Source organism: Salmo trutta, chromosome 26 (genome assembly GCF_901001165.1).
Source record: "Salmo trutta chromosome 26, fSalTru1.1, whole genome shotgun sequence".
Lineage (NCBI taxonomy): Eukaryota > Metazoa > Chordata > Actinopteri > Salmoniformes > Salmonidae > Salmo > Salmo trutta.
The window spans coordinates 31033371-31060505 of record NC_042982.1 but is presented as its reverse complement, the minus strand read 5'-3'; the positions used below and the strand labels follow the sequence as shown (position 1 = coordinate 31060505).

Genomic DNA, 27135 nt, shown 5'->3' with positions numbered 1-27135 from the left:
TGATGAATGGGTTAGCGAAGTACCAAGTTGTGATGAATGGGTTAGCAAAGTACCAAGTTGTGATGAATGGGTTAGCGTCATTCACTCAGAGGACAATTTACTCGCTCTTAACTGCTGTGGTTGATCTTGGTTCTTGGAAGCTCTAGTAAATCATTAAAATAAAATGCATTAAGCCGGAACATGTTATTTCGTACTTCTGCTTTCCAAGAAATAAAACAGATGTATACTTTCTTATTTAAAACCACTAGCTTTAAACTAGTACTACCAAACACATTCCTATGAAAGCTATTCACTCCCTTATGTCCTTTAACCATGTATGAAACCAATACTAACATGTTTCCCTCTCAGTAGTGCAAATACAATTAGATTGAATCAATGTGATGGTGAACACTCCCCTATTGGGTTGCCAGTCCCAGTGGGTTGTCATTAGCTACAGGCTAACTGGCCAGCCTGGCTCCACTGCCTCCTGCCAGGCCTCTTGATGTGGCCAAGGCCTCAGTGTGGGGTTGGCTCCTGGGCTGGTGCCCACTCTCAGAACCCCCCAGGCTGGGTTGGAGCAGCTCTGATGTAGGCTGGCGAGAAGGACGGCTGGATATGGTTGTCTGATTTTTTTCTTCTAGCATGTGGAGGCAGTGTAGTGGCCTGAGAGGGTTGCCTGTAATGGCCACCCTACAGGGAGAGAGAGAGACAGAGAGAGAGAGAAATAACATATGGAATCATGTAGTAACCAAAATATGAAAATAATGGTGTTCCAGTTGCCAGGACCACGAACACAAATTCCATCTCGACACCGTTGCCCAAGAGCACACAAAAAACTATACATACCTTGGCCAAAACATCAGTGCCACAGGTAACTTCCACAAAGCTGTGAATGATCTGAGCGAAAAGGCAAGAAGGGCCTTCAATGCCATCAAAAGGAACATACATTTTGACATACCAATTAGGATCTGGCAAAAAAAACTTGAATCAGTTAAAGAACCCATTGCCCTTTAAGGTTGTGAGATCTGGGGTCTGCTCACCAACCAAAAATTCACAAAATGGGACAAACACCAAATTGAGACTGCATGCAGAATTCTGCAAAAATATCCTCCGTGTACAACATAGAACACCAAATAAAGCATGCAGAGCAGAATTAGGCCGATACTCACTAATCCAGAAAAGAGCTGTTAAATTCTACAACCACCTAAAAGGAAGCGATTCCCAAACCTTCCATAACCTTCCATGTACAGACTCAGTGAGCATAGCCTTGCTATTGAGAAAGGCAGCCAAAGGCAGACCTGGCTCTCAAGAGAAGACAGGCGTGCACACTGCCCACAAAATGAAGTGGAAACTGAGCTGCACTTTCTAACCTCCTGCCAAATGTATGACCATATTAGAGATACATATTTCCCTCAGATTATACAGACGCACAAAGAATTCAAAAACAATTCCAATTTTGATAAACTCCCATATCTATTGGGTGAAATACCACAGTGTGCCATCACAGCAGCAAGATGTGTGACCTGTTGCCACAAGAAAAGGGCAACCAGCAACCATGTTTATTTATTTTCCCTTTTGTACTTTAACTATTTGCACATCATTACAACACTGTATATAGACATAATATGACATTTGAAATGTCTATATTATTTTGGAACTTTTGTGAACTTTTGTTCTACTGCAAATGTTGTATTGTTTATTTCACTTTAGTTTATACTATTTCACTTGTTTTGGCAATGTTAACTTATGTTTCCTTTGTCAATAAAGCCCCTTAAATTGAATTCAACTGAGAGAGAGAATTGAATGAGAGTGAGAGATAGATAGAGATAGAGATGAGACAGCAGGGAAGGAGTTGGCTGACACACACCTTATCTTTCTCTCTCTCTCTATCATGTTTCTTTCACACTACCTTTCTCTCTCTCTCTCTCTCTCTCTCTCTCTCTCTCTCTCTCTCTCTCAATTCAATTATTTTACCAAATAGGGCTATCTTCTGTATACCACACCTACCTTATCACAACACAACTGATTGGCTCAAACGCATTAAGAAAGACATTTCACAAATTAACTTTTAGCAAGGCACACCTGTTAATTGAAATGCATCTACCATGAATCTGGTAGAGAGAATGCCAAGTGTGTGCAGAGCTGTCATCAAGGCAAAGGGTGGCTACTTTGAAGAGTCGTTTAACACTTTTTTGGTTACTATATGATTCCATATGTGTTATTTCATAGTTCACTATTTTGTCTTCACTATTTTTCTACAATGTAGAAAATAGTAAAAAAAAAAAAACATTGAATGAGTAGGTGTGTACAAACTTTTGACTGCTACTGTACATAATACACAAAAGTGAAATAAACAATAAAATTATGTCATATTATGTCTATATTCAGTGTTGTAACGATGTGCAAATTGTTCTCTCTCCCTCTCTCTCTCTGAGCTGTGGTCACGAGTATCTTCTGGAGACAGTCTGGGGCTCACAGTCAGTCAGTAATTAACTGAAGGGAGTTTTGTTTTAGGGGGCTTTGCCTAGGTACTATTCACACCTCATTAATTTCAATGCCTTGACTTAATACCTCGCTCTCCCTCTCTCTGACTGACACAATGTCAGACAGCACACACACACACACACACACACACACACACACACACACACACACACACACACACACACACACACACACACACACACACACACACACACACAGGCCCATAACAGGCCCATTGGAAATCATGTCCAGCAATTCCAACTGCTAAACTTCACATGGGCTTTTTAAGAGTCTACATTAACTTTTAAGCTATAGTGGATAATTAGTCAATCAGCTCCCACCAACTGGAGTGTCCATTATACTGCTTTTCCAGAGAGGCTGTTGGTGCGACTGCTACTTTACAGCAGAGGGTTGGTCATTAAGTATTGAGTGAACCGGGGTTAATAGCTAGGCTGTACAGAGAGCTACATTACAGCCACAGGCTACAGCCTCTCCTCACTTACTAATGTGGTTGAATGGGTAGGGTCGCAGCGGGGAGACACAAGCACGTACGCACACACACAGACACACACAAAATGCAAATGCACTCGTTCTGAATGTTCACTTGTGCAATCAGTCAGTCTTCCTATCCTTTGTTGTTCTACTAGACTCCGGTGCATCATACACACCCATATGCACACAAACACACAGGCATGTTCCAATCACTTGAGGGATCCAGCTCATCTTGTAAAGTTGTGCTGATGTGTCTATTCATCAGCACTGGTTTTGTTTCACTGCTCCCCCTCGGTGGTGCTCTGTGTGGTGTGACTATGTCTGCTTTAGTTAGCTTGTTCCTACAGTAGGTTGAGTCAGCGCTTTTTCTGTGGAATTATTTGCTCTTAGGGATGGTTGTTGATAATTTCAGTATACCTATATGGACTTTAACTGCAGGTGCACAAGTTCACTTCTACATGTGATATGTTAGTATGTTCTATGGCCCTCAAAATTACATCTGGACCTCAAAGCTAGTTCCAGGGACTGATTTAGACCTTGGACACCAGGTAGATGCAATTGATTATCAGGTACAACAGAACATCAGCAGTAGTCCGGACCTCGTAGGGTAAGATTTGAATACCCCGGTTCTATGGTATGCACAGTCCTATTTACCACCATTACATAGATACAGTGATATTGGTGCCATGTTCAATCAAAACCAATAATCGTATCCTGACAAACACCCTCAGGCAAAATATTTCTATATCACTAGATTCAATAAAATATCTGAGCTCACTAAACACCATCACACATACATTTACTTTATTTTCTAAGTATCCTATTTCAGACAGACGCTCTGTCCCTCCCTATTCACTGGTAGCTAACAGCAAGAGTCTTCTATCTGGGTGGGACTGTCTGGTAATGTGATGAGCGTCTGAGGATCCTCGTAATGACGCAGAGTAAACAGATACGAGCAAACACACAGTGGGGCTAATGTGTTGTGATTAATTAGCCTCCGTCGTGCTGTCGGTCTGAATGGGAGACAGAGAGCTAGCGTAACACTCCTCCACACACTGCTAATGACAAACAGCCTGTCATTAGCTTAGCGGGTAGCGCCTAGCGGGTAGCGCTTAGCGGTTAGCGGCTCCTCCTCACCATACAGCAGGCTAGGGCTGAATGGTGGATGGATAGCATTAAACAGCCTCTCATTAGCCTAGTGGGTAGCACCTAGCGGCTAGCGGCTCCTCCTCACCATACAGCAAACTTGGAGTGGATGGTGGATAGATAACATTTGCATAGTATTAAACCGGCATAATGTGTAAATTAATGTATAGTGATTATCATGTTTTAGGGAAGACCCAGATGCAGACTGTGTCAAAGTGACAAACGTTTATTACTAGAACAGGGGTCAGGCAAAACGACAGGTCAGGGTAGGTAGAGGTCAGTAATCCAGATCAGAGTCAAAAAGGTACAGAACAGCAGGCAGTCTCAGGGTCAGGGCAGGCAGAGGTCAATAATCCAGATCAGAGTCCAAAAGGTACAGAGCGGCAGGCAGGCTCAGGGTCAGGGCAGGCAGAGGTCAGTAATCCAGATCAGAGTCCAAAAGGTACAGAACGGCAGGCAGGCTCAGGGTCAGGGCAGGCAGAGGTCAATAATCCAGATCAGAGTCCAAAAGGTACAGAGCGGCAGGCAGGCTCAGGGTCAGGGCAGGCAGAGGTCAGTAATCCAGATCAGAGTCCAAAAGGTACAGAGCGGCAGGCAGGCTCAGGGTCAGGGCAGGCAGAGGTCAGTAATCCAGATCAGAGTCCATAAAGTACAGAACGGCAGGCAGTCTCAGGGTCAGGGCAGGCAGAGGTCAATAAATCCAGTGTGATGTGACAAAGTACAGAACGGCAGGCAGGGTCAGGGCAGGCAGAATGGTCAAAACCGGGAAAACTAGAAAACAGGATCTAGAAACAGACAAGCGCAAGGGGAAAAACGCTGGTAGGCTTGACGAACAAAACGAACTGACAGAGAACAGAGTTATAAATACACTGGGGAAAATGGAGAAGATGAGCGACACCTGGAGGCGGGTTAAAACAAGCACAAAGACAGGTGAAACAGATCAGGGTGTGACAGTGATGATTTATTGTTTTGTAACGTGATGGAGTGTAGCCTAATATGGGCTTTTGTAGCAAAATTCTGTCCCATTAGTCATTGGTTCCACTGGAGATTGTTGGAACATTCAAATGGGCATTCCAACATTGAACCCACTGTGTTTCAGCCCTGACAGTGTAATAACTAATAACTAATAAATTGAATTAACATATTTTCAGTCACAGAGTATAAATGCTACCTATCTGGCATGTTAATTTAGAGTGATTAAAGATTATGTATTAAGATGTAGATAAAAAAACATATTGGATTAGAGATGCCCTAAAGACCCTTTGTGCCTTTGAAAACTAAGTTAATGAGTGGAGGAAAAGATGGGAGAGGCTAGAGGGTTGCTTTTAATACTCTTACAGATGTTTTGAACAGGTACCGCTGTGTCTATATTCCTTCAGAACCCAGGAGTTCAAAGATGTAGCTTGAAAAAATTAATTAAAAAGAAACAGATTCATAAAAATTTTGCGAGAGAGAGAGAAATATCAGGTCCGTTCCGAGGCAGACCGATGCCTCTCCTCTTTCGAGTCGTTCATTCCTTTTCTCTATTTCTCTGACTGGTAATTAAAAACCATCCCTCATGTGCTCTGCCATTTTGTGGAGGACTGAATTTTGACCCCTGGACCGTGCCTCATATTGCTTTCTCTCTCTCTCTCTCTCTCTCTCTCTCTCTCTCTCTCTCTCTCTCTCTCTCTCTCTCTCTCTCTCTCTCTCTCTCTCTCTCTCTCTCTCTCTCTCTCTCTCTCTCTCTCTCTCTCTCTCTCTCTCTCTCTCTCTCTCTCTCTCTCTCTCTCTCTCTCATGCTACCACTCAAACTCAATATGTGATCAGCTATAGTACACAATATATACAGTGCATTCGGAAAGTATTCTGACCCCTTGAATTTTTCCACATTTTGTTACGTTACAGCCTTATTCTTAAATGTATTAAAATGTAATTTTTCCCCTAATCAATCTACACACAATACCCCATAATGACAAAACAAAAACAAGTTTTTAGACATTTTTGCAGATGTATTATACATAAAAAACTGAAATATGACATTTACTCAGTACTTTTATGAAGCACCTTTGGCAGCAATTACAGCCTTGAGTCTTCTTGGGTATTAAGCTACAAGCTTGGCACACCTGTATTTGGGGAGTTTCTCCCGTTCTTCTCTGCAGATCCTCTCAAGCTCTGTCAGGTTGGATGGGGAATGTCGCTGCACAGATATTTTCTCTCCAGAGGTATTCGATCGGGTTCAAGTCCTGGATCTGGCTGGGCCACTTTTGTGTTGTCTTGGCTGTGTGCTTAGGGTCATTGTCCTGTTGGAAGGTGAACCTTCAACCCAGTCTGAGGTCCTCAGTGCTCTGGAGCAGGTTTTCATCAAGGATCTCTCTGTACTTCATTCTGTTCATCTTTCCCTCGATCCTGACTAGTCTCCCAGTCCCTACTGCTGAAAAACATCCCCACAGCAGGATGCTGCCACCACCATGCTTCACCATAGGGATGGTGCCAGGTTTCATCCAGACGTGACGCTTGGCATTCAGGCCAAATCGTTCAATCTTGGTTTCATCAGACCAGAGAATCTTGTTTCTCATTGTCTGAGAGTCCTTTAGGTGCCTTTTGGCAAACTCCAAGCAGGCTGTCATGTGCCTTTTACTGAGGAGTGGTTTCTGTCTGGCCACTACCATAAAGGCCTAGGAAGAGTGTTGGTGGTTCCAAACTTCTTCCAATTAAGAATGATGGAGGCCACTGTGTTCTTGGGGACCTTCAATTCTGCAGACATTTTTTGGTACCCTTCCACAGATCTGTGCCTTGACACAATCCTGTGTCTGTCACGGTTGTCGTAAGGAGAAGCGGACCAAAGTGCAGCGTGTGTGTCGTTCCACATTTTATTTACAATGTGAAACTATGCGAAACATTAACATAAACTAAAGAACAAAACAACAAACCGTGACACAGAGTTGAAACATACACTACTCAAAAAACAATCTCCCACAAACTCAGGTGAAAAAAAAACCCTACTTAAGTATGATCTCCAATTAGAGACAACGAGGACCAGCTGCCTCTAATTGGAGATCATCCCAAACAAAACCCCAACATAGAAATACAAAACTAGACCCTGACAACCTAGAATAGAAAACATAGAAGAAGAAAAAACTGTCACGCCCTGACCTACTCTACCATAGAAAATAACATCTTTCTATGGTCAGGACGTGACAGTGTCTGAGGTTTATGGACCATTTATTTGACCTCATGGCTTGTTTTTTTGCTCTTGGGACCTTATATAGACAGGTGTGTGCCTTTCCAAATCATGTCCAACCAATTGAATTTACCACAGGTGGATTCCAATCAAGTTGTAGAAAAATCTCAAGCATTATCAATGGAAACAGGATTCACCTGAGCTAAATTTCGAGGTATTTCTGTTTTTTCACTTTGTCATTATGGGTTATTGTGAGTAGATTGATGAGGATTTCAAAAACAATCAATTTTAGAATGAGGCTGTAACGTAACAAAATGTGGAAAAAGTAATTGGGTCTGAATACTTTCCGAATGCCCTGTAGGGACGCTATATTCCTTAACCCTTTAGAGACAATACACAGCCTTCATTCCAGCTGTGGACGGAAATATTGCTGCTTTAGAATGCTTTTGGATCATATCCTGGCCAACTTCAGTGAAACAGCTTCCATTGCATGTTCTACATACCAGAGTTGCACTATAATTGGTCTGTAGTTATGGCCAGAAGTGTACTGTAGCATTCTGTAGACCCTGTCCTGAGCACAGAGACAAAGGAGCCATCATTATGCCGTTGTTCCCAAACTCATTTATTAATGAAGTACTGAAATGCAATCTGCTTCCTCACTGAAGCACACAGATGAGCCAAATCGTCTTTGTAATTAGATATTTTTGTTTCTCTACCAACTCGTGTTTTGTCTCCTGACGGGTTAGTGAACCACAGAAGAAGAAGAAGTGGGAGGAGTTGTCATTAGTTACTTGAAAAAGTAATATACTATATTTTACTCGTTACATTTAACAAAAGTAACGCGTTACTTTACAATATTACTTTGTGTGGAAAGTAACATGTTATATTTAAACAATAAGGCAAGAGGGGGTGTGGTATATGACCAATACATGGCTAAGGGCTGTTCTTATGCACGTATTCAGCACTTAGCCATGGTATATTGGCCATATACCACAAATCCCTGAGGTGCCTTATTGCTATTATAAACCTGTTACAAATGAAATTAGAGCAGTAAAAATAAATGTTTTGTCATACCGTGGTATACGGTATACCATGGCTGTCAGCCAATCAACATTCAGGGTTCGAACCACCGAGTTTACAACAGTAGCTATATTACTTTGCATTACTTTCATGAAAAAAAACTCAAAATCTCACCATTTGTTTGATTGTTGTAGGGCAATGCGAGCCTCGCGCAATCTACCAAAGATAGTCTACTTACTAACTCAGGTTTGATCACTAGTTACTCCTTTCATCTGTGGTGCTGCTTTCCTGTGCAAGTCTAAAACTGATCACTAAATATGGGCTGCTTAATTTGCCATAATAAATACTGTAAGCTAAAATCTTTTTCTCGAGCTGCCAGTTCTGGTTATTCTCCCAGACAATATTAGATAGAACGCCGGCGGCGACGCCAGCCTTGAGGGACAACAGCCCGTGGTTATCTTGGTTTCCCCATTGGCATACGGCAAAAACTGGACCTTTTTCAAATGTAATTTTCTTGTTGTCTGCATGTTTTATAAAATTACAAAACTACAGTTGAAGTCGGAAGTTTACATACACTTAGGTTGTCATTAAAACTCATTTTTCAACCACTCCACAAATTTCTTGTTAATAAGAGGTTAACAAACTATAATTTTGACAAGTCGGTTAGGACATCTACTTTGTGCATGACACAAGTAATTTTTCCAACAATTGTTTACAGACAGATTATTTCAATTATAATTCACTGTATCACAATTCCAGTGGGTCAGAAGTTTACATACACTAAGTTGACTGTGCCTTTAAACAGCTCGGAAAATTGGCTTTAGAAGCTTCTAATTTACATAATTTGAGTCAATTGGAGGTGTACCTGTGGATGTATTTCAAGGCCTACCTTCAAACTCAATGCTTCTTTGCTTGACATCATGGGAAAATCAAAAGAAACCAGCCAAGACCTCAGAAAAGGGTGAGTCCATATAGATGCATATGGGTGAGTCCATATAGATGCAACTGATTTAGATGATGATTGAATGTTGCAGAAAATATACTGTATATGTTACAATGCTACAGAAATAGGCAGCAATTATGCAGAGCATATCGGTGTGTATGTGTGTCTGTGTTTCTTTATAATTATTATACAGGCTCTCAGGGCTTCCAGTTTATGCAGATCAAAATGTTATCACACTGTAGTGTCTTTGAGGTTTAAAAAGCCTTCTGAAGTTTGTAATTCCAATTTTGAAATTTCAGACGTGATTTTCCCTAACAAAAAAAGGTATCTACCCCTAGAAAAATAATTATAATCCACATAATAATTTACATTTCTTGTTGCTGCAGGATTATTTTCCTACTGTAGCAAACTGGTTCAAATTAAGATCCTACATCTGTATTTAAAATCAGCCACCCAGTCTATCACTTTGGCTTCTGAAAGTTTAGGTCTTTCTCGTTCCCCACTTTTTTTCCACTTCCCTGTTATCTGCAACACTTTTCTCCTCCAGACTCCTCCAATGTTTGATTTTCACAGAAACTCTCTCTCTCTCTCTCTCTCTCTCTCTCTCTCCCCTGATAACTCAGGGCGCTTCAGGCTACTCAGTCTCATTTCTACCCTGCTCAGTCCTTCAAGATAGGCCGGAAACACTGAAAGCCATACTTCAATGTAATCTCCTCTCTCATATTTCCCAGCCTTCACTGCTGCTGTGAGAAGAAATGGGAGAGGCACTTTCTTTAACTTCAACACATCTCATAACATTTGAAAGATTAGTGGAGTCTGTGTGGGTAGCTGGACAGGTAGGAGGACTGACAGTGAAGGTGAACAGGTGGTCACAGGTCAGGTGACCAAGGAATGGATGAGACTGAGGCAGGAATTCCTTTAACCATAAAGTGGTATATTTACTGGGTAGTTTGTGGTGGATTCATGGACGCACAGAACATCTGGATTAGACGGAGTTAAGGAAGAGAAAGCAGCGAGATCGGGCGATGGTGATTTCCTCCTTTTAATGAGTTAAGATCTGTCAGACATTTCCACCTGACCTAATTAAAGGGCCCCTGGCCCAGCTGAGCAAGTGGCCATGAATTAAAGGATTCTTCCACCAACTCCATGGGCCTTTTCTGCAGCCACCCCGGAAATGTGTTAAATTCCACACTTCTCACAAAGGCTCATTGCTCGCCGTACTCTGTCATCACAGCGAGAGGAATTAGTCGGGAAACTGGCCGGATATATATCCGGATCTTTACCTGGATCTCCACTGATCTAACACGACCATCGTTCCCAGGCATGGTCTTAGTGATACAGCCCACCGGCCAGGAGGCTCGAGGCAGCTGAGGGTCCACTATCATTACCACTTGGCCAGTTTCCAGGCTGTTTGTTTCTCTCCGCCATTTCCCTCTGTGCTGGAGGCTTGGTAGGTAATCCTGAATGAATCGGGCCCAGAAATGGGCAGCCAACATCTGGCTGTGTCGCCACCGGCGCCTGCCAAAGAGGTTGGTATCATCATACATGGCTTGAGGAAGTGACGCATCTCGGCGTCCCATCAAGAGCATATTCGGTGTAACCAGATCGGGGTCAGCGATGTCTGCAGAGAGATATCCCAAGGGTTTGGAGTTCAGTATCCCTTCCACCTCTATGAAGACGGTCCGCAAGACAGTTTCAGTGACAGTTTGGTCCCCCAGGACGACTCGTAAGGCCGTCTTTACAGATTTGATCTCTTGCTCCCATGTTTCTCCAAAATGAGGAGCTCCTGTAGGGTTAAATTTGAATGAGATTTGTTGGTCCATCAGCTGATCCCGGAGGCTGGGTTCCATGGCTTGGAAGGCTTCCTCCAACCTGGCTTCTCCTGCCTTGAAGTTTGTGCCCCTGTCTGCCAGGATCTCGTAGGGTTTCCCCCGTCGAGAGATAAACCGCCGTAGGGCTATGAGGAAGGCTTCAGTATCCAAACTCTCCAGTAGGTCCAGGTGGACACATCTAGTTGTCAAACACTTGAATAGAATGCCTGAGTGCTTTTCCACTCGACGACCTAGCTTGATCGTCAAGGGGCCAAAGCAATCTACTCCTGTTGACCAGAAGGGTGGTTTGAGGATGCGCAAGCGAGCAGGTGGTAAATCTGCCATTTTGGGCACTGTGGCTCCCGCCTGCCATCTCTGACATTCCACGCAGGCGTATTGGTGCTTAGTGGCCATGAATTAAAGGATTCTTCCACCAACTCCATGGGCCTTTTCTACAACATTAGTGCAACAGATGGAGGCTTTAAATTCCAAATTCAGGCAGTACTCATCGACAGAGCACGCAATAACTCTCTCACACTCACTCACTCACTCACTCACTCACTCATTCACTCACACACACACACACATGCGCACATGCGCACACGCACGCATGCAAGCACAGGCGCACACAAATGCAGCTCAGGACACCACTGTGCTCACCCACACACTCCTTACTGACCACACGTCCCTTGTACCACACGTCCCATTTTCTTGTTCATCTTTCTTATTTCTCTCTCAGTCCTTGAGCCACACAGATGCACCTCCATCAACTGAAGCTCTTGAAAGAATTTCACTGGGCGGGAGGATGGAACATGCAGTTCTTACACAAGGGCCAAGAAAGCAGCAGCCATCCTAAAAAGAAATCTTTTGGCTTTGTTGACTATATGGTTCACAGAACATAGCATAGCATTGAGTGGGAGCACCATTCAGTTCCACATACAGATGTGCAATCTTAATTTGATCACTCTGTTGTCGTAGAGAATTTTCCTGCGCATCTGGACATGCAAACTTGTAGTGTATTCAAGGTTTAAAAAGGCGTCTAAAATTTGTAATTTCCACTTGAACATTTCAGACTTGATTTGCCCTAAGAAAAAATGTATCAATCCCTACTACAAAAATACCCATGAATTATAATCGACATAATATTTGACATTTCCTGTTGCTGCAGGATTATTTTCTGCTGTGAGAAAGTATTCAAATTAAGATAGCACACCTGTAGAAACTCACGGAGAGTGACTATAAATTGTAGTATTGCTCTCCCAGGCAGTCACCATTATTGTTATGAGTGTTCTGGTCTTCAGGGTCTACTGTAGAGGAAATGTATGTCTTATTTCAAAAGCAATCATATACTGTAACTACATCAGTCCACGTATTCACTACCTTACTCCATGTATCCACTACCTCAGTCCATGTATCCACTACCTCAGTCCATATATCCACTATGCCAGTCCATATATCCACTGCCAGTCCATGTATCCACTACCTCAGTCCATGTATCCACTATGTCAGTCCATGTATCCACTACCTCAGTCCATGTATCCACTACCTCATTCCATGTATTAACTACCTCAGTACATGTACCCACTACCTCAGTCTATGTATCCACAACCTCAGTCCATGTATTCACAACCTCAGTCCATGTATTCACTACCTCAGTCCATGTATTCACTACCTCAGTCCATGTATTCACTACCTCAGTCCATGTATTCACTACCTCAGTCCATGTATTCACTACCTCAGTCTATGTATCCACAACCTCAGTCCATGTATTCACAACCTCAGTCCATGTATTCACAACCTCAGTCCATGTATTCACTACCTCAGTCCATGTATTCACTACCTCAGTCCATGTATTCACTACCTCAGTCCATGTACCCACTACCTCAGTCCATGTCTCCTGCCTAGCCTTAATCATATGACTAGTTCGACATAATTAGTGCCTGGAGGTTTTCCTGACCAAGTGAACTGATTAGGAAAAACTCCAGTCCTTATACACAACCAGCGCTGAAATCGTTCATATAGAGTTTTCAAATCAGCTTCAACTGTTGGCACTCATTTTTCTAAATTGAACGAAATAAGCGGGAGAAACTCACAGATCTACGCCGGGATCTCCCCTCTGGGATGAGTGGGGAGCTCACTATCAGAGCCCCACTTTTGCTTCATTAGCTCAGCTATCTATCTCTGTCCGGGTTTTTTATTACTCATGTTATTGCGGCTAATGTAATTTCCACATGTTCCCTAACATGTAAATCAAAGACCCGACGAACTGACAACCCTGGAGTGTAGCGAGGGGGGGGGCAGTGGGAGAAAGAAAGAGGAGGGTATAGATGGGGGTGTAGAAGATGGCAGTAGATAGACGGGGGTGTAGAAGATGGTATGAGATAGATGGGGGTGTAGAAGATGGTAGGAGATAGACGGGGGTGTAGGAGATGGTAGGAGATAGACGGGGGTGTAGGAGATGGTAGGAGATAGACGGGGTGTAGAAGATGGTAGGAGATAGACGGGGGTGTAGAAGATGGTAGGAGATAGACGGGGGTGTAGAAGATGGTAGGAGATAGACGGGGGTGTAGAAGATGGTAGAAGATAGACGGGGTGTAGAAGATGGTAGGAGATAGACGGGGGTGTAGAAGATGGTAGTAGATAGACGGGGGTGTAGAAGATGGTAGGAGATAGACGGGGGTGTAGAAGATGGTAGGAGATAGACGGGGTGTAGAAGATGGTAGGAGATAGACGGGGGTGTAGAAGATGGTAGTAGATAGACGGGGGTGTAGAAGATGGTAGTAGATAGACGGGGGTGTAGAAGATGGTAGGAGATAGATGGTAGTAGATAGACGGGGGTGTAGAAGATGGTAGGAGATAGACGGGGGTGTAGGAGATGGTAGGAGATAGACGGGGTGTAGAAGATGGTAGGAGATAGATGGTAGTAGATAGACGGGGGTGTAGAAGATGGTAGGAGATAGACGGGGGTGTAGGAGATGGTAGGAGATAGACGGGGGTGTAGGAGATGGTAGGAGATAGACGGGGGTGTAGAAGATGGTAGGAGATAGACGGGGGTGTAGAAGATGGTAGGAGATAGACGGGGGTGTAGGAGATGGTAGGAGATAGACGGGGTGTAGAAGATGGTAGGAGATAGACGGGGGTGTAGAAGATGGTAGGAGATAGACGGGGGTGTAGAAGATGGTAGGATATAGACGGGGTGTAGAAGATGGTAGTAGATAGACGGGGGTGTAGAAGATGGTAGGAGATAGACGGGGTGTAGAAGATGGTAGGAGATAGACGGGGTGTAGAAGATGGTAGGAGATAGACGGGGTGTAGAAGATGGTAGGAGATAGACGGGGTGTAGAAGATGGTAGGAGATAGACGGGGGTGTAGAAGATGGTAGGAGATAGACGGGGGTGTAGAAGATGGTAGGAGATAGACGGGGTGTAGAAGATGGTAGGAGATAGACGGGGGTGTAGAAGATTGTAGGAGATAGACGGGGGTGTAGAAGATGGTAGGAGATAGACGGGGGTGTAGAAGATGGTAGGAGATAGACGGGGTGAAGAAGATGGTAGGAAATTGATGTGGGAGTGAGAAAGATGGGAAGAGAAAGGCAGAACATTTTACATTTACATTTACGTCATTTAGCAGACGCTCTTATCCAGAGCGACTTACAAATTGGTGCATTCACCTATGATATAAAGGAGGAAAATGGTATACAGTAATGGTGATTGGTATGGTCTACAGCTATGGAGAGAGGGACCGGAGAGAGGGAGAGAAGGGGAGAGAAGGAGAAGGGGAGCAGGAGCCGAGGGCATGGGTAGAGGAAGGCAGGAAAGAAGGATAGAGGAGAAGAGAGAATTCCTTTACTACCACCCCTCAGCACAATCCTACCCATCTTTTTCCCAGGTCTTGTTTTGCTTTCTTATTCGTAATTTCTATTCATTTCAATTGATCGTTAGATGTGACTCTGCCTTCTGCAATGTAACATCCACCTCATTACAAAGGCCGATATTGAAAATGTATTTGGTTGCTTGATTGATGAATTGATTGACAGTGCTATGTACCATGTAATATTATGTGATTAACCACAGTGAGACTCAATATAATATGGCTTTGCATGGATCTGCCTGTCAGACATACAACACATCACTGTCACTAATGCCATGGCAACTAACCTGAGGGCGGGGATCAGGGGTCAAGGTGGTAGGTAGAAGCTAATCACAGGCTGAGTGATCAGGTCCAGGAGCCAATCAGAGAAAGTGAGGTGATCTGCTGTCCAAATAATTACAGTGTAATTACTGTCCTCTACCAATCGTTACGCAACAATAAACTAATTATACAGATTTTGCACAGGAAGCTTACTTTATCAAGAACACACCCAGAAAACAAGATACAATCTTTAATTGCATTGTGATATAATTCAACTCTTGAATAATACAGTGAATAAATTATAGTTTCTTTAGCCTAATAAAATGTTTTGGCACCTACCATTTCCAGCCTCTAACAGTGCGTGCGTGCGTGCGTGCGTGCGTGCGTGTGTGCGTGTGTGTGAGCCTGCCTGTGCATATGCATGCATATACCGATGTTTGTTCAAGCACACACACTCTGAATCACTGGTCATGTCATAACATGATGATTATGAATCACTGGTCATGTCATAACAGGATGATTATGAATCACTGGGCATGTCATAACAGGATGATTATGAATCACTGGTCATGTCATAACAGGATGATTATGAATCACTGGTCATGTCATAACAGGATGATTATGAATCACTGGTCATGTCATAACAGGATGATTATGAATCACTGGTCATGTCATAACAGGATGATTACAAATCACTGGTCATGTCATAACAGGATGATTATGAATCACTGGGCATGTCATAACAGGATGATTATGAATCACTGGGCATGTCATAACAGGATGATTATGAATCACTGGGCATGTTTAACAGGATGATTATGAATCCCTGGGCATGTCATAACAGGATGACTCTGAATCACTGGGCATGTCATAACAGGATGATTATGAATCACTGGGCATGTCATAACATGATGATTATGAATCACTGATCATGTCATAACAGGATGATTATGAATCACTGGGCATGTCATAACAGGATGACTCTGAATCACTGGGCATGTCATAACATGATGATTATGAATCACTGATCATGTCATAACAGGATGATTATGAATCACTGGTCATGTCATAACAGGATGATTATGAATCACTGGGCATGTCATAACAGGATGACTCTGAATCACTGGGCATGTCATAACAGGATGATTATGAATCACTGGGCATGTCATAACAGGATTACTATGAATCACTGGGCATGTCATAACATGATGATTATGAATCACTGGTCATGTCATAACAGGATGATTATGAATCACTGGTCATGTCATAACAGGATGATTACGAATCACTGGTCATGTCATAACAGGATGATTATGAATCACTGGGCATGTCATAACAGGATGATTATGAATCACTGGTCATGTCATAACAGGATGACTCTGAATCACTGGGCATGTCATAACAGGATGATTATGAATCACTGGGCATGTCATAACATGATGATTATGAATCACTGGGCATGTCATAACAGGATGACTCTGAATCACTGGGCATGTCATAACAGGATGATTATGAATCACTGTTCATGTCATAACAGGATGATTATGAATCACTGGTCATGTCATAACAGGATGATTATGAATCACTGGTCATGTCATAACATGATGATTATGAATCACTGGTCATGTCATAACAGGATGATTATGAATCACTGGGCATGTCATAACATGATGATTATGAATCACTGGGCATGTCATAACAGGATGACTCTGAATCACTGGGCATGTCATAACAGGATGATTATGAATCACTGTTCATGTCATAACAGGATGATTATGAATCACTGGTCATGTCATAACAGGATGATTATGAATCACTGGTCATGTCATAACATGATGATTATGAATCACTGGTCATGTCATAACAGGATGATTATGAATCACTGGGCATGTCATAACAGGATGACTCTGAATCACTGGGCATGTCATAACAGGATGATTATGAATCACTGGGCATGTCATAACATGATGATTATGAATCACTGGTCATGTCATAACATGATGATTATGAATCACTGGTCATGTCATAACAGGATGACTCTGAATCACTGGGCATGTCATAACATGATGATTATGAATCACTGATCATGTCATAACAGGATGATTATGAATCACTGGTCATGTCATAACAGGATGATTATGAATCACTGGGCATGTTTAACAGGATGATTATGAATCACTGGTCATGTCATAACAGGATGATTATGAATCACTGGGCATGTCATAACAGGATGAGTCTAAATGATCTCAGATCAGGTATGATGTGTCGGTGGACCAAAGCAGATCAATTAGACATGCTATTTATATTTGATGGGTGAGATATGTTTAGGTACATGGTAATTACTTATAGGTTAGAGTGATAGGAAATGCAGTTACAGAATGGTGATGTGCGGTGATAAGTGTGATTATTTATCTGGCTTTGATGGTGATGTAGTTAAAGGGGTGGGAGATGCATGGGTTAGGTTGTGGGAATCATACACACATGCCCCTGGAGCAAAGGGCCTTGCTCAAGGGCACAGCAACTGATTTTTTTCACCTTGTCAACTCTTTGAATCGAACCAGTGACTTTTAGGTTACTGGCCCAATGCTCTAACCCTGAGGATACCTGCTGCCCTTATGACCAAATACTGGAGGTCAGAGAGAGAAAAAAACATGTCTGTTCCATCTAGATATGCTACAGAGGTTGGTGTACAGGACTTAACATCCTTCACTTGTAACGGGAGCAGCACCAGGACAGCATACCTTAGTTAAACTCAGTGCCATTAACATTTAAAGACTGAGAGACAGAGTTACAGAGGAGAGGGTGAAGGAGAGAAGGAAATGGGTGGAGAGGAGAGACAGAGAGACGGACAGAGATACAGACTGTGAGAGAGCAGTGGAGGCCGCTGAGGGGAGGACGGTTTATAATAATGGCTGGAACAAAGCAAATGGAATGGCATCAAACACATGGAAACCAATTAATTCCGCTCCAGCCATTACCACAAGCCCGTCCTCCCCAATTAAGGTGCCACCAACCTCCTGTGTAAGAGAGAGACTTCCCTCTTAGATTTTGTTATCATCTTACCTCTATCCCTTCCCCCTATCTACCTCTCCTCTTCCCCATTTTTCCCTCTCTCTCTCTCTCTCTCTGAGTCCAGGGCGAGAGCAGCGTCTGACTCCATGTGAAGGTGTTTATCACTAGAGTGATTGAGGGCAGACCTTGAGTGCCTTCAGCCTGGCATGATGTGTCTGTAAAGATGTGTGTGAAATGAGCTGTGATTTCTCCATTCATATTTAAAACCTCTCTGCATCTGACTCTGTGCCTCGGCCCTCCCTCATCACTGCGTCTGCATTGTCACTGCTGCTGGCAGTGTCTACTTTGTAGTCCACCCCAGGCATCCAAAAAGCTCCTTTACTGCAATGCATCTATTCACATGAACTACATCTGACTGCTCCCGGTGTTATGAGAGGTCAGGACCGCAGCGATAATAAGCGCCACCTGCATTACGAAGGATTTCTTTAATTCAATATGTTAATTGCGACGAGGAGTGTAATGGCTCTGTAATCAGTGTGATGATAATAAGATGGATATGCGGGTGACTGGAGCTCTAGTGCGTAACGATGTCTTATGCGGTAGTTGTGTTGTGTTAATCCCTTGTGTGATGAGCTTATTCAACATTGAGAAGCTATAAGCACTGTAATGACGCAATCTCAGAGAGAAAATGTATTGCGTAATCCAGATGTAGCTACCGTGTGGGTTTTCCCTCTCTCTAAGTAATTCATGAGCCCTGAGCTTAGAGAGGATACGGAAGTTTGACTTCGTCCAAAAAGTGTCCCAGTGTGATCTGGCTTACTATAAGTCTTATTTCCGCCTACAACCATCATTCCGAAAGTTCTGATATATTTTGCCTTGATTGAATCATCCAAATACACAGATGATGAAACAAGCATGGTAAACAGGAAATAAAATAGAAAATACAAACATCTTATTGGTTCAGCTGCTGGACTGAAACAGATAGTGAAAACATTTTACAAAAGAACAACTCTTCAACTCTTTTGCTCCAAATAAACAGACAATGGACTTCCTTTGTCATAAGGTACAGAAATGTTTTCATTGATTTGGACCTCTTTCTGGGTCAGTGGAGACAGACGCTCACCCTGTTAATGGTGTGACCCTTTTATGTGGCCAGGGCCACTGTCGTCATAAAACTACCTCTCCCATTAATGTAAGCCGAGACAGGTTGAGTCCTCGGGCTGATGTCACTGCCATACTCTAGACTAATGTACCCATCGTAAAAAGCCTCACCTGATGATACAGGGTACTTTAGCGATATTGAGGTTCTGTCGGAGAGTGCCCGAGGAACATTAACACATGAGTGCGGATTTCACTCACTCAAAAGGGGCCTTGTCCCGAGGTTTGGTCTCTAAAGAGCCTGATGGGAAAAAAATAGGTCCTATCTCCAGACTGGCTTACCATCTCGCCCTGCAGAAAGAGGTCCTATCTCCAGACTGGCTTCCCATCTCGCCCTGTAGAAAGAGGTCCTATCTCCAGACTGGCTTACCATCTCGCCCTGCAGAAAGAGGTCCTATCTCCAGACTGGCTTCCCATCTCGCCCTGCAGAAAGAGGTCCTATCTCCAGACTGGCTTACCATCTCGCCCTGCAGAAAGAGGTCCTATCTCCAGACTGGCTTACCATCTCGCCCTGCAGAAAGCAGAATTGTTTATAGGAATGAGCCCTTCTCGCTAAGTAATCATCAAGTGTCTGAGTGTTTTATCTGCTGTGTTAAATCACAGTCTGGCTTTTAACTATACTTTCACCACCTCTGGGCTCTGTTCCCCAAATAAACAGGACCTCTCATTTTAGGAGGCGCCTTGCATTTGCCCAGAGGTCATTTGCTTGTTGTCTTTTATTTTGGCTTGTGAAACTGACTGCATTTGTATGGCATTACAGTATATCTACCCCAGTGGGCAACAACGTGCACACCCCCAATGTGTTTAGTTGGTCTCTTCCACTGTCCTTTCAAATGACCCTTGGGATCATCGGAGCACACTAAGTCCTGGATAAAAATAGGGGAGTGCTTTGCATTATTGACAGGCACAGAACATCATCCTGTCCATCGGCATTCTGGGAGTTTATTAGAGTGTCACAACGCCTCTCTCAGGGAACGTCTGTCTGTGTTGTATTTATCCTCTACACTGCTGGTTCATCCCTGTCATTCTCCTCTTGCCTGATCCCCTTTCACATCCTGACAGTTACAAATGGACGAAAGAATAACTGAAAAGGGCCGGTGCTTCCCCGCACCGCGTAGTCTTTCACTGGAGCTGTCAAATTTCATTCAAATGAAAGGCAGGGACAGAGAAAGCACAAAGAGCTGGGGGGGGGGAGATAATGGAAAGAGATAGAGAGAAAAAGAAGGGAGAAGATGAATGGTTTGGTCGTTTATCAACTGCTGTTTGACACACGGGAAGTGGTGATGAGTCGGCGTGATAAAAGAGACACAGGAAGTGATGAATGTGTCCAACAGGAAGTGATAAATGTGTCCAGCTTGTAAACTTTAATGGCCAAGCCTTGGACTGGAGCGATCTGCCGATATTTAATTAACTGTAATGTGATCAATCAGAGAGTTAAGGATGGTACTGTACTGGTGGGGCTCAGCGCCAGACAAACAGGTCCTATAGCTCATTACACTGGAGAGGCCTCAGAGGAAAAGCAACAATCAACAAATGAGCCTGGGATGTTTGGCGCTGGATGGAGCTGGTTTCGGTGTGTCAGCATCAGTTGGTTTCAGGAACAAATGCATCCTTATAAACCTCAGAGTTGCAGCTGTGAATTCTGCTCAGAACAAAAACATTTTTATCAACGTGTTGGTGTTTCTGTGTGTATGTGTGGATGTTTAAGCTAATCAAATAAAATCAAAGTTTATTTGTCACGTGCGCCGAATACAACAGGTGTAGACCTTACAGTGAAATGCTTACTTACAGGCTCTAACCAATAGTGCAAAAAAGGTATTAGGTGAACAATAGGTAGGTAAAGAAATAAAACAACAGTAAAAAGACAGTGAAAAACAGTAGCGAGGCTATATACAGTAGCGAGGCTATAAAAGTAGCGAGGCTACATATAGACACCGGTTAGTCAGGCTGATTGAGGTAGTATGTACATGTAGATATGGTTAAAGTGACTACACATATATGATGAATAGAGAGTAGCAGTAGCATAAAAGAGGGCTTGGCGGGTAGTGGGTGGCGGGACACAATGCAGATAGCCCGGTTAGCCAATGTGCCGGAGCACTGGTTGGTCAGGCCAATTGAGGTAGTATGTACATGAATGTATAGATAAAGTGACTATGCATATATGATAAACAGAGAGTAGCAGCAGCGTAAAAGAGGGGTTGGGGGCACACAATGCAAATAGTCTGGGTAGCCATTTGATTACCTGTTTAAGAGTCTTATGGCTTGGGGGTAAAAACTGTTGAGAAGCCTTTTTGTCCTAGACTTGGCACTCCGGTACCGCTTGCCATGCGGTAGTAGAGAGAACAGTCTATGACTGGGGTGGCTGGGGTCTTTGACAATTTTTAGGGCCTTCTTCTGACACCGTCTGGTGTAGAGGTCCTGGATGGCAGGCAGCTTAGCCCCAGTGATGTACTGGTGATGTACTACCCTCTGTAGTGCCTTGCGGTCAGAGGCCGAGCAATTGCCGTACCATGCAGTGATGCAACCAGTCAGGATGCTCTCGATGTTGCAGCTGTAGAACCTTTTGAGGATTTCAGGACCCATGCCAAATCTTTTTAGTTTCCTGGGGGGGAATAGGCTTTGTCGTGCCCTCTTCACGACTGTCTTGGTGTGTTTGGACCATTCTAGTTTGTTGTTGATGTGGACACCAAGGAACTTGAAGCTCTCAACCTGCTCCACTACAGGCACGTCGATGAGAATGGGGGCGTGCTCAGTCCTCCTTTTCCTGTAGTCCACAATCATCTCCTTAGTCTTGGTTACGTTGAGGGATAGGTTGTTATTCTGGCACCACCCGGCCAGGTCTTTGACCTCATCCCTAAAGGCTGTCTCGTCGTTGTCGGTGATCAGGCCTACCACTGTTGTGTCGTCTGCAAACTTAATGATGGTGTTGGAGTCGTGCCTGGCCATGCAGTCGTGGGTGAACAGGGAGTACAGGAGGGGACTGAGCACGCACCTCTGGGGGGCTCCAGTGTTGAGGATGTTTTGCTACCTACCCTCACCATCTGGGGGCGGCCCGTCAGGAAGTTCAGGATCCAGTTGCAGAGGGAGGTGTTTAGTCCCAGGATCCTTAGCTTAGTGATGAACTTTGAGGGTACTATGGTGTTGAACGCTCAGCTGTAGTCAATGAATAGCATTCTCACATAGGTGTTCCTTTTGTCCAGGTGGGAAAGGGCAGTGTGGAGTGCAATAGAGATTGCATCATCTGTGGATCTGTTTGGGTGGTATGCAAATTGGAGTGGGTCTAGGGTTTCTGGGATAAGGGTGTTGATGTGAGCCATTACCAGCCTTTCAAAGCACTTCATGGCTAAGGACGTGAGTGCTATGGGTCTGTAGTCATTTAGGCAGGTTACCTTTGTGTTATTGGGCACAGGGACTACGGTGGTCTGCTTGAAAGATGTTGGTATTACAGACTCAATCAGGATAATGTTGAAAATGTCAGTGAAGACACCTGCCAGTTGGTCAGCACATGCCCGGAGCACACGTCCTGGTAATCCGTCTGGCCCCGCAGCCTTGTGAATGTTGACCTGTTTAAAGGTCTTACTCACGTCGGCTACGGAGAGCATGATCACACAGTCGTCCGGAAACGCTGATGCTCTCATGCATGCCTCAGTGTTGCTTGCTTCGAAGCGAGCATAGAAGTGATTTAGCTCATCTGGTAGGCTTGTGTCACTGAGCAGCTAGCGGCTGTGCTTCCCTTTGTAGTCTGTAATAGTTTGCAAGCCCTGCCGCATAAGACGAGCGTCGGAGCCGGTGTAGTATGATTAAATCTTAGCCCTGTATTGATGCTTTGCCTGTTTGATGGTTCGTCGCAGGGCATAGCAGGATTTCTTAGAAGCTTCCGGGTTAGAGACCCGCACCTTGAAGGTGGCAGCTCTACCCTTTAGCTCAGTGCAAATGTTTCCTGTAATCCATGGCTTCTGGTTGGGGTATGTACATACAGTCACTGTGGGGACGACGTCCTCGATGCACTTATTGATAAAGCCAGTGACTGATGTGATGTACTCCTCAATGCCATCGGAAGAATCCCGGAACATGTTCCAGTCTGTGATAGCAAAACAGTCCTGTAGTTTAGCATCTGCTTCATCTGACCACTTTTTTATAGACCGAGTCACTGGTGCTTCCTGCTTTAATTTTTGCTTGTAAGCAGGAATCAGGAGGATAGAGTTGTGGTTGGATTTACCAAATGGAGGGCGAGGGAGAGCTTTGTACGCGTCTCTGTGTGTGGAGTACAGGTGATCTAGAATTTTTTTCCCTCTGGTTGCACATTTAACATGTTGATAGAAATTTGGTAGAACTGATTTAAGTTTCCCTGCATTAAAGTCTCCGGCCACTAGGAGCGCTGCCTCTGGGTGAGTGGTTTCCTGTTTGCTTATTTCCTTATACAGCTGGCTGAGTGCGGTCTTAGTGCCAGCATCTGTCTATGGTGGTAAATAAACAGCCATGAAAAGTATAGCTGAAAACTCTCTAGGCAAGTAGTGTGGCCTGCAATTTATCACAATATACTCTACTTCAGACGAGCAAAATCTAGAGACTTCCTTAGATTTTGTGCACCAGCTGTTGTTTACAAATGTGCACCGACCGCCCCCCCTCGTCTTACCGGAGTGTGCTGTTCTATCCTGCCGGTGCAGTGTATATCCCGCTAGCTGAATATCCATGTCGTCATTCAGCCACGATTCCGTGAAACATAGGATATTACAGTTTTTGATGTCCTGTTGGTAGGATATTTGTGATCGTACCTTGTCTAATTTATTGTTCAATGATTGCACGTTGGCGAGTAATATTGACGGTAATGGCAGCTTTCCCACTCGCCTTCTGCGGGTCCTGACCAGGCATCCCGCTCTGTGTCCTCTGTACCTGCGCCTCCTCCTCTTGCAAATAACGGGGATGTCGGCCCGGTCGGGTATTTGGAGAATGTCTTGGTTGTCCTGCTTGTTGTAAAAAAAATCTTTGTCTAATCGGAGGTGAGTGATCGCTGTCCTGATATTCAGAAGCTCTTTTTTGCCGTAAGATACGGTGGCAGAAACATTATGTACAAAATAAGTTACAAATAACGCGAAAAACCCCCACATAATAGCACAATTGGTTGGGCGCCCGTAAAACTGCTGCCATTTCTTCTGGCGTGCTGTAGCAAAGGAAAAACGGGATGTGTAAGCTGTTATACAAAGTCACACACATTAGATTGGCGAGCCATGAGCTCCTGTGGTAGCCAGACTAATGAGCTCCTGTGGTAGCCAGACTAATGAGCTCCTGTGGTAGCCAGACTAATGAGCTCCTGTGGTAGCCAGACTAATGAGCTCCTGTGGTAGCCAGACTAATGAGCTCCTGTGGTAGCCAGACTAAGACCCAATGATAACGTCTAAACCTACTAGTAGTCTTACTTCTGCTAGATGTAAGGCTCTTAAATCCTACCCATCTTTTCTCACTCCCTCCCTCCCTCCCCCTCTTTAGTCATCTCTTAATTTGCCTAATGGCTGGTGGTATTTTAAGATGAGTTTGCCTTGAGTTCACTTTCAGTTCTCCTAAAAGCACTCTTTGTCTCTGTTCTGTTTTCCCACATCTGAAACCCATTCTGTTTCCCCACATTATACGTCCCTCAGCCTGTCTCCTCTCCCTTCCATTACCCTTCTTGTTTTCACACAATCCACCCGTCGTCATTCTTTCATTTCTGTAACAGAAGCCTTGACCTCTTCCACTTCTTCCGTTGCCTGCTCTGACTGAGACCAGCAGCCAATAAGAAGCTTGCTAAATGCTGCAGAATGCTGTTTATCAACTCTGTTTATCAACTCTGGTAACTCACTGACGCTTGGATTCAACAATTTGTCTGGATAATCGTGTACTCATCTGCTCAAGTTGCTGCAACTTTCTATTCTATCTTTACGTGACTCATGCATACATTAATGATTCCATTATCAGCCCAGCAAGTATTTAGGCATTTTTTTGTATCTGAACTGAAGTACGTCACTGATGACCCAAAACAACACTTGGCTCAAAGAGAGCTATAAAGTGGAAAGTTTCACTTCTTACTGTACACCCACCCAGAATAAACTGTCCAGACAAAATCTGACCTTGCCTTGAAGAGAGATTCTAAATACATTTTACAGCCGTAATTGTATTCCCCTCAGGCAAGGCCAACAACCTATAGCATATGAAACTCTCACACATTTCTGTGTCTTAAAGCACATGAAGTGCCTTTTGCGCTTATATAAAAACATACTCAGAAATCATCCACCACTTCCTCTGTAAGACCTGGATCCCACTGCTGCCACCAAGTGTTTTAGCTGTTCACCTCCATTTCCTGTCTGACCATCATGGTGAACCACAGAATAAACTCTTTCTTTCCTCTGGTTACTTACCATCCGTCACAGAGGCGCAGGAGAGACAGAGAGGTGAAAAATGTATTATGAAAATATATGAATTGGCTCATAAAAGTGGGCATGATTAAATTAAGAGTCTAGTAAAATTAAGTCTGATTCGCCATAATGAAACTGCCTGATTTAGATTTAGTTGTTTGGATTGGCGGATTTGATGTGATTGGGAGGATGGGAGATGGTGTGGCGGTGGGAGAGGTGTTGGTTCAGTGGAATTATAAAGTCTGGGGAACGCTGGCACACAGCATACCAGTGGTGACACATCACACCTCAGGGAGTTTCATCTTCACACTCCGCTATGCTACATGGACAGCATGCTAGGTTTTGATTTGTCACATGTAATCATGTCTGCTCTGCCGTCTTCATCAAAGGCATGCTACTGTAGGTGTTGATTTGTCACATGTAATCATGTCTGCCCTACGGTCTTCATCAAAGGGCCGTCTTACTGTGGTGTTGAAAATGGTTTGAAGGCTTTCTCTCTCTGTTGCTCTGTGTTGTTGATGAAGATGAAGATGATGATAATCAATGTGAGGTATGATCTTGGTGGTCTTTAAATGTATCTATCCAGCCATATATCAATATTCATAGCAAGTTGGTGCGTTTTCATGTGGTGGATTTGAATGTGGTTTTCAAGTTCCTGTGTGGCTCAGATGGTAGAGCATGGTGTTTGCCAGGGTTGTGGGTTCAATTCCAATTGGCATCACTATGAAAAAGTACATAAATGTATGCCCTCGCTGCTGTAAGTCACTCTGGATAAGTGAGTCTGCTAAATTCCTAAAATGTACATTTCTTTGAGGACATCATTGATAATGTTCTTGCCTAATTTTAATGTTGATAGGACAGTAAAGTACATTATATTTATGTGTGATACTGGTTACTATGGAGATTTCCCCAGAAGGCAGATGAGAGTCTAGGCTGGATGAGTTCATCTGTGGGGCCTGGCTATCAGTCCTTCATCTCATCCCGGGGCCTGGCTATCACTCCTTCATCTCATCCCGGGGCCTGGCTATCACTCCTTCATCTCATCCCGGGGCCTGGCTATCACTCCTTCATCTCACCCTTGGGCCTGGCTATCACTACTTCATCTCACCCTTGGGCCTGGGTATCATTCCTTCATCTCACCCTGGGGCCTGGCTATCACTCCTTCATCTCACCCTTGGGCCTGGCTATCACTACTTCATCTCACCCTTGGGCCTGCCTATCACTCCTTCATCTCACCCTGGGGCCTGGGTATCATTCCTTCATCTCACCCTGGGGTCTGGCTATCATTCCTTCATCTCATCCCGGGGCCTGGCTATCACTCCTTCATCTCACCCTGGGGCCTGGCTATCACTCCTTCATCTCACCCTGGGGCCTGGCTATCACTCCTTCATCTCACATTGGGGCCTG

The 27135-nt window shown here is 44.0% G+C and overlaps 1 protein-coding gene across 1 annotated transcript in view; it reads left to right on the top strand.

The window, feature by feature from the left end:
- The window catches only part of LOC115163883 (calsyntenin-2-like), a 240668-nt gene that overhangs the window by 181354 nt on the left and 32179 nt on the right, over window positions 1–27135 (top strand). The gene's annotated exons all lie outside the window — the stretch shown is intronic.